The sequence below is a fragment of the Varanus komodoensis genome, unplaced genomic scaffold (genome assembly GCF_004798865.1).
Source record: "Varanus komodoensis strain SLA01 unplaced genomic scaffold, ASM479886v1 scaffold9, whole genome shotgun sequence".
NCBI classification, from domain to species: domain Eukaryota; kingdom Metazoa; phylum Chordata; class Lepidosauria; order Squamata; family Varanidae; genus Varanus; species Varanus komodoensis.
In genome coordinates, this window is record NW_025336598.1 from 17,675,457 (window position 1) to 17,684,236 (window position 8,780).

Sequence of the window (8,780 nt, forward strand, 5' to 3'; positions counted from 1 at the left end):
ATGTGTGAACAGGTGATGTGAAAGTTTTTCCTATGAGAATATATCCATGGTATCTCAAAGTGAATTCATACTAGGGATAGGTAAATCAGTATATTTTCATCCTTTCCAACTGACAGGTACTGTGGATTTCAACCTCCAACAGCACCATCCAGCATAGCCAATGGTCAAGAAAACTGGAAACTGTAATCCATTATGTTTGCAGGGTATCAAGCTGGGAAAACTGTTCTAGAATAAATCACTGCCACATTTATTTATCCTTAAAACTTTTCCATTTTGCTTCTGGGGTAAGCTGCCTTTTTAAAGGAAAAAATCTGCACCGAACATTGCATTAAAATGTGCATTTGAATGCATACTTTTCAATGCGGTTTATATTCTGGTGCTTCCCTGAACACTGCACCAGGAATTCAGGAAGTGTGATAGCCAGTACCTGACAAGGTTCTGATCTGCATGAGAATCCAGCAAATGCAAATCAAGACAATTTATGTTGCCACTTGTAGGTTCAAACAACCAAGTGACCCTAATTTATACATGGCCCTAGGGTAAGCAACCTGAAACCTTCCAGATGCTTAGGACAACAGTTCCCATGTTCCCTCACCATTAGCCATGCTGGTTGGGCATATTCAAGTTCTAGTCTGAAATGTCTGGAGGGCACCAGATTGTTTATTCATGGTATAAACAAATGAGGCAAATAATACATTTATCAGAACTATTCAACAGGAAAGTCAGAAAAACATTGGGGGAATTTTAGTGCTCCTACTTGGAAGCAACTTTTTTTGTAGCACTCAATTTTGAGAAGACATTTCTTTGGATGGAGCTCTTATGGACTTCGGCATCTCCTTCCACTCAAGGGGAAGAACAGTGATTTCCTTTTTTCTTTCCCTTTTTGACTGCATAGTAATTCTTCCAGAATGCTATTTCTCTTATAATTACTGCATTTCTGTGCATCCTAATAACGAACTGTGCACTCTTCATTTAAAAACAGTATCCAACACCAAAACTTTTCTGCAGCCAGGAACCTTTTCAGTTCCACATAATGAAGCATCACACTGACATCCAAAAGAATCATGAATCAAATTGCAACAAAGTGAAATTGTCTTCCAGCAAGAAGGAGGTTTGCTTAGAAACAGTAGAGAAAACCATGTGCAATTCATTACCTGTTTAACTATATTGCATAGTATCTAATATTATATCTATATAAAGTAGACTTCCAAAAATGAATTCATTTTAGTGGAACAGCCTCTATATAGTTTACATAAAACAGAGTCTTAGTGTTTCAATGGCTCAGTTCTGTGTAGGATTAAACTACATAGGATTAACCTACGTTGTGTAGGATTTTGGAAGAAAATGTAACATTTCCTGCACTGTGAATATATTTGTTGTTATGTGATCACTGAATATTTCCATTTGGAAAAGAAAGACAGAATTAGTGTATGGAAACTTTTTTAACCACATAAGTCAACTAGAAGTCTTTGTACATTTTAAAGGCCAACATTTCTTGAAGTTTATTTTTAAAAAATGTTGCAACCAACTTTGGTAGATGTGCTATATGTGGAACTACGTATATGAAAAGTATTTAGGACAGGGCCGGCCCTACCATTAGGCAGATTGAAGAAACCACCTTGATGTTTGATGCAGACACTGGGGCAGCAGTGGGAATTTTGCAGGCATTTATCTCTCCGAGAGAAAAGCTGCCCAATCAGTCTTGAAGTAAATGCCTGTATATCATGCTTTGTGGTTCTGTAACATGCATTTTGTCCAACCTCTCTTGAAAGTACAATGTATTTGAGTGGGCTGAGCCATTGCTTTGTTTCTTTTAATGGCTGGGTAGTTGCTGCTGAATGACATTCTGAAGGGTGGGGGAGAGGGAGAATTACATTGAACACACTGAAGAGAGAAATACATTGAATTAGATGGAACCCAGATGAGATCAGTTCTATTCTGATTGTCTGGGGATTCTAGCTAGGTGGAAAGAAGCTGGGAGGGAATAACATTTAAGTCTGGCAGTTGAAAGGGTGTGCAGGGTCAGAGGGGGGGGGGGGAGCGGGGAACAGGGAGATCTTCTGCTAGTTGACATGGGATTAGCTAAGGAGAAAGGGAATCGCTTTGAATACATGTGAGATAACCTTAGGTGGCTGGTGGAAAACAGGATTTAGGGAACATGTGGCTGTGCCCTAGGATCTTGTCAGGGCACATTATAAAAGCTGATCCAGAAAGACTATCCAGAGAAGTAGCGATAAAATGTAATGGATACCAAAGGAAGACTGTACTCCTAAGACAGATTAGTTGGCATGAAGTAAAAGAAGCCCCAAGAAGTTTGTATCTGTAACAGTATCTCTTGAATCCTAAAGATTTGCCACTAAGCAGAGGTTGTGAGAGTGATTTGGCTGTGACATCTGTAACCCCAGTTATCCCCAGGGTGGATTGGACCAATCTGACTGGCTAGGCAGGTGTCCCCTTCCTCCATCACCCTTCCTCATGTGTCCTTCCTGAAACTGCACACTTGGTGGAAGAGTGAAGGAGCCTATAACCTTTGGTCAAGAACATATGGGAGCTGTCACTGAGCAGCATTTTAAAATGCCCTAAGCAAATATTAGCATGCAATTAGTAAATTACTTGCTTTAGTACAAATGTTCCTTTACTAAATCATTTAATTAAGTATAAACATCACTTTAGCAAATTAGTCATTTAATTGCTCAACTTGAATCAAGTGTTACTGCCTGTTTCCTGCCTAAGCCTCTTTATGCCACCACCCATGAGGAGGTTTTAAAGTATTCCAGCAGAATTGGTGGCACTGGGAAATGGTCAGCTTGTGGAACTCTGAATTTTAGGAGCACGGTTCCTAGGCCCAGAAATAGAAGCATTTGTGGAAAGGGGAGGGGAGGGGAGGGGACCTCGTAGGTAAGACTGCCCAATGAAGAAACAGTTTTCTGGCAGATAGTGACAGAAGTGGGGAGAAGAAATTTCTCATATATCTCCTAAACTAGCCAGTTTCTTCTTATGCCAGAGAGGTCTGTGCCCAATTGCTATTGTTGAAGAAGAATTCAACTTCCAGGCCACTTTGCTCAGTCACATAGTGGTCAGTTCTGAAGCACATGTCCTCATTAGGATAGTCATCATAGCAAGGTTAAGTATCTGGGACCCAGTCTGTAACTTCAGCTGATGGTACAAGTAACTTGATTCTGAGTTTCAGACGGATGTCTAGACTAAATTTGTGGGATGACCTCATGTCCCAGTCTTAGACAGCTGTTGGCTTTCAGACTTGCTGAAAGTTCTGGCTTGGTTTGTGGCTCAAAAACACACAAGAAAATCCGTATCTTAGGGGAGAAATCCTATTAAAATATGATTTTTTTCTGGGATTCAGAATTGTGAAGGTTGTAGGTTGAAAAATGGTTGATCTCACTAAGGCTTTCACTTGCTAGCACTGTAGCTGGGTCACTATATGGATTCCCCTTTTGCATAAAATACCCTATGGATGCTGAGGAAAGCATACACGCATATGTGTGTGTGCACACACAGACACATTCTCTTTCTCTCTGTATATTTCTCGACCACGATTTCTCAGATATGTTCCACACATCCTTCAAATGCATTGCAAGCAAGTTCTGTCATTCTGATAATGGAAACTAGGAAATTTGCACTGTCCAGGGAATGTTTGGAGTCAATTGCTCTAAAGCTTTCCTATGAGCTGCCTCCAATACAACAGAGCAATGAAATCTTATGGCAACAATGGTTTGTGCCCTTATAAAGCTGCTTTGATTTTCAACCTGTTCATGAATAATAAAGGATCTAGCAGAATATGATGAGAATATTACTGATTGTTTGATAAGTAATAATAGTAATAATCATCATCAGTTTTGAGTGACTTGAAAAAAGTGCATTATTAATCTTAGAGGAGTACTTTCAGCAAATGATTACAGGAGACTCTATGGAAATAAAGGCACTAATTGATTTTAATGGCTATTCACAGAACTGAGAGGCAGCATGTGCCATATTTCAATAAACTCCCTGCTGCTTTGAAGCCTTGGTTATTTTGGGGTGGAGGGATATGTCTGTAGGACATGGTGAGTTCAATATTATTTTGTGATGAAATTCTATGATCCTTTTAAGGGAAATACACAGCGGTGGTGAGATTACGGAAGATTATTGCCTTGTAAGGTTTTTATAGTAATTGCACTGAGCAGTTATATAAATGTATAGAGTCATATTATGAAGATCACCTTATAAAGCAACAACAATATTACCAGAATGTATTACCCTGAAACGATGATGGTGCCATATGACTGAGCTATAAAGCATGTTTTCTGTGAAATGTGTATCCATCATATTAAAGCTATGGGAAGTTATTGGCGAACAATGACATTGGTCTTTGTTCTTCAGGACCTGCAGGTGACAGTCTGTTGGATCTTCATCAAACATAAGACAGAGTAACTGTGCATGTTGATGGTGAATTAAACCCTTTGGAGTAGGATGCTAGGGAAATTTGCTTCTTGTGTTAGGAACTAATCCACACCTGAATGCAGGCTGAGTCACAATTTAACTATCCATTGGGTTCATCCTTTCCCAACGTGCTTCTGTGCTCAACCCCCTGACCCCAAAACCAAATAAAAATACATTGAAATAAGCCTTTTGAGGAAATATATACTTAGAGATAATCATTCTAAAAGTGTATTGGGAGTCAGACATAGCCCTGTTCTATTCAATGGGCTTACTCAAGGTATGTCTAAGCCTTGATAAAATCCATTAAATTATGTATTTCAAGGTGATTTTTTAAAAAATACTAATTAATAAAAAATGTACAGAAAAGGCTTATGAGTAAACATGGAAAAGTGACATGAACTGGTAGTTTATCCCTATTTTAGAGGTGGCTAGGAAATCCATCAACAAAGCAACACAAAGCAACACAACACAACCAGAAGGCATGAGATTTGTTTCAAGGCACATGAAACTAGCTGCTTTACTCAATCTAAGCAAGCATTGACCTGCTCAGTTCCTGGATGGGAATTCTGCTAATGTTATACATATGCCTGGGCTTTTTGTTTTGCTATGGACATTCTATGTATCCTTCAGCAATGGAAGAAAGGCCAGATATAAAATGCACACACCTTGATTTTCCCTCATGGATTCCTGTAATGTCCAGAGAAACATCACTGGATGCCTTCTGCCTGCAGCAACTCAAAATACTATCAGGCAGGTGAAATATATTGCTGGAGATCATGTGCAACCATCTTATAAATAGATAGTTGTGACTGTAGCTGAATGGTAGGAAGAACTTAAGAGAGTGTTATCTGATCTCCATTTGTCATAACTGACCAGCTCATCATAGGAGAGCTGTGCGTGCTCCACATTTTGAAAACCTAAATGGATGTGGGTGTCCTCTGTCTGCCTAGGCCTGTGCTGTTATCTTGCAAAATGAGGGGATCCATCGCTATAGCACACGCTCTGCATGTTTAAGAAGCCCAGACTTGAATCCCGGGCATCCCCACCAGACAAGATGACCAAAAGCTTTGCTTATGTCTGTGGGGGTGGCAGCCAGTAGTATTGGCAAGACAGACTCACTCAGTGTAAAAAAGCTTGGGGTGCTCAAAGGGTAAAAATCAAGCTGGAGGTGGGTCTCCACTGTCTACAAATGCACATGCTTTCTGATCAGGTCTTGCAACTTAAGCAGTTCCAGGTATCTTGGCCAATGTTCTTCCTCTAAATAAGAGATGGACAATTTGTACTCCTCCAGGCATTTTGATATAGAGCTCTGATCAGCCCTAGCCAGTGCAGCCCATAGTAATTGATGGGAATTGTAGGCCAAAGTATTTGAAGGCCATGAGTTTGCCCATCCCTGCTGTAGTTTCACTCCATTAAAAGGGAATTCAGATACTGAGAAGTGAATTTTATTGGTAAAGCTTTTTTAGTAGTCAAAGGAGACGGCATCACCCTAGTGGAATTCAGGAAAGCAATTGTCTTAGAAAGACAGAGAGTTTTCAAAGAAATGTCAGATGATTCTGTGATCTGTGGTGTCATCAGCTCTGTTCTAGGATCAACTGCATTGCCAAGAGAAAGATGGAAACAGACTGCCCACTGCTCCAGTCAAGATACATTGAAGACTCTGGAAAGATAATACACCAGTATGGCTAAGACAGTAACTTGGTTGTCATGACAAAAGTTATACTGGAGATGGGTGAGTTATTACAGAGGCTGTGATTCTTTATCGCTAGGTCTTAGATGCATTCCGTTTAAAGCATTTGGTACCTAAGAATTCTGGAACAAATTGACCCAACACAAATTTTCTAGAATACTGTACAGGTAAGACCTTAATCCAAACTGATGTAGCACAGCTCTCAGCTTTAAAAATATGAACAAAATATATTTTAAAAGATCTTATATATAATGACAGTTAAAATAGGTAGTTGAATATGGATTTGTCATGAAACTTCTCATCTTTAGATGACAAGGATTCTGAGCAAATATGGGAGAGGAACAGGGATTTTATCTGAACAGCAGGGCCTGATATTCCCACTGGTCACATGGTTCTCATCACACTCCAACCCAGCAGTGGAACCACCTTGCCCTAAGGAAGGTTAAGAATTTCACTTTGTTGCTGATTCAGACCTCCCTGAACTGAAAACTGATTTGTTTTGCATTTGCAATTTGTGGTCAGAAATCCATAAATTTCCAAACTGTGCATTCTGTGAAATGAAACAGGAAAGACAAAGGAGGAGGTGGGAGAGGGGAAGGTTTCCATGAACTTGCAAGCATTTGGAAATGTATAAGGAAAACTCTCTACAGTTCTAAATGCACACAAAGGCATTAGTACCTGAACCTTCACCGCTAATGCTAACCCTGTCCCTAACCCACAACCCCCAAGTAAACATCATTGTAATGCACATTTTCATAGAAACTACATTTCAGTAGTATTTACTAAGGAGACACATCTGCCTACAAGAAGTCCTTCCTATCCTGATACCTGCTAAAGAACTATTGCAAGTCTGCCAAGGAACCCCTGCAGATTACAGGTTATTTTTGGACATATTCTGGGGGTGATTCTGTTTATGTGGAGAACTGGCCAGATTTCCTGTTGTGTTTGAACTGAGAATAAGATGAAGAATACACAATGGGTATGAACGGGGAAAAAATCCTTTAAGTTTTCTTTTTTTAACAAGAAATATTCCATGTTTCATCTGCAAGCATTTCATGTACTTCATTATCCATTTGTCATTGTTTATGGTTTTCTAAAACTGAAAACCCAAATGCTCTTCTACCTATACTAATAACTTTTGATTCTGCTTCAGGCTAAGTTAAGAAGTGTCCCCAGAATCTCACTAAGCAAAATCTTAGCTACCTGGCATCCTTTTCCCAAGGCCTTGTCTTTCATTTCTGAGAACCATAAAAAATCCATTAGGACTTTTCCTTTGCTCTGCATGAACAATAATTAGCATCCAGGATTTGGATTAAAAAAGATTCAACTGAGAATGGGCATTTCCCGCATCCTCACTGAATCTGCCAAACATAGTTTTGTATTAGGAAGTGGGATATTGTAACTGTTTATTGCATAACCCATGGAATAAAAGGGTCCTACTCATTTCATTGTTTCTTATTTATGACAAGAGGAAATCACACCCCTAGATCACACCCAGTCCTTCCTTCTTGATTGCTGATTGAAGCGGTGAAACAAGCAACACTACTCAACTTTTCCCTCAAGAAATATTGGACTACAGCTTTCATCATCCCTATCCAGCACAGTTACTTCTATAAGGGAAGCTTCTTGCTTTTCCAGTCTTTCCTCCAGTCTAAAAACAACTGATTGAATATATTATTCACTCGCATGACAAAAGGGGCCATCAGATTTGAACTCAGCTATTCATTGAAGCACAGAAATATCTAATTATGAATATGGATTAATCAAATTGTCTCCGTGGTAGCAAAAAGGTTCTTCTCCTTCACTAAGTAGCTGCAAAAAGTGAGAAGGCAGCTGAATTACACCACAGAATCCTCACTAGACTAATAAGATAATCACAGGGGATTTTTCCAGGACCACAGAGGAGGCGAAGTGTTCAATAAATTCTCTGAGGCTGTGCTGTGAAAGAGGAGGTCACTGGGGTGCCATCAGTGATAAAAACAGGGGGGCAGAACACTTTGGAGAAAGCAGGAGATGTGGATAGGCTAGGTCAATTTTCAGAGTAACTCAGCTCTTTTCAGTAGCACTGCACTCAAGCACTTTCAAAGCTGTACTTATTGAAGGACTAAAAGGGAGAGCTAGTAAAACTCATGTGCTGTAGAGGACCACACTTATCTTCATGCACGTGTGCACAAACACATGCAGGCACACAAATTAGAATCTGGTGGAAAGCCTTGCACCACTAAATTCTGTCCTAAATTCCTAGGGTCCAGTTCCTATAAGGTAAAATGGGAGCAGGTTCCCACTTCAAGGGGATTTGATTCCCATGATAATGCGAAGTCATCTGTGGTCACCCATTAGCACCATAGGAATGCACAGTCCCACTTCATGTTGCACCCAGAGATTACTGTGGTGCTTGTAAGAGTACCACAGTATACCTGTGAGCATGTCCAGGGTACATCTCTATCAGCAGCATAAGCCTGATTTCCTACACAAAACTCCTTGCTGGTCCAGAGTGAAAGGGTTATTTCAACTTGATGCTGCACTAGCATAAATCGAGGGCAGTTGCCCTATTAATATTTATTTGTTTATGCATTTATTGTATTTTCATACTCCTCCCCTTTAGCTGAGCAGGGCATTCTGGATGGTGAACATGTACAGCATAAGTTTAAAA

The 8,780-nt window shown here is 39.9% G+C and overlaps 1 long non-coding RNA gene across 1 annotated transcript in view; it reads left to right on the forward strand.

Moving 5' to 3' along the window:
- Positions 1-8,129, forward strand: part of LOC123016976 — an 18,837-nt gene extending 10,708 nt beyond the window's left edge. The window contains exon 3 of the long non-coding RNA XR_006413516.1: positions 8,119-8,129. This is a non-coding gene — a long non-coding RNA (uncharacterized LOC123016976). The remainder of the gene's footprint in view (positions 1-8,118) is intronic.
- Positions 8,130-8,780: the final 651 nt, after the last annotated feature.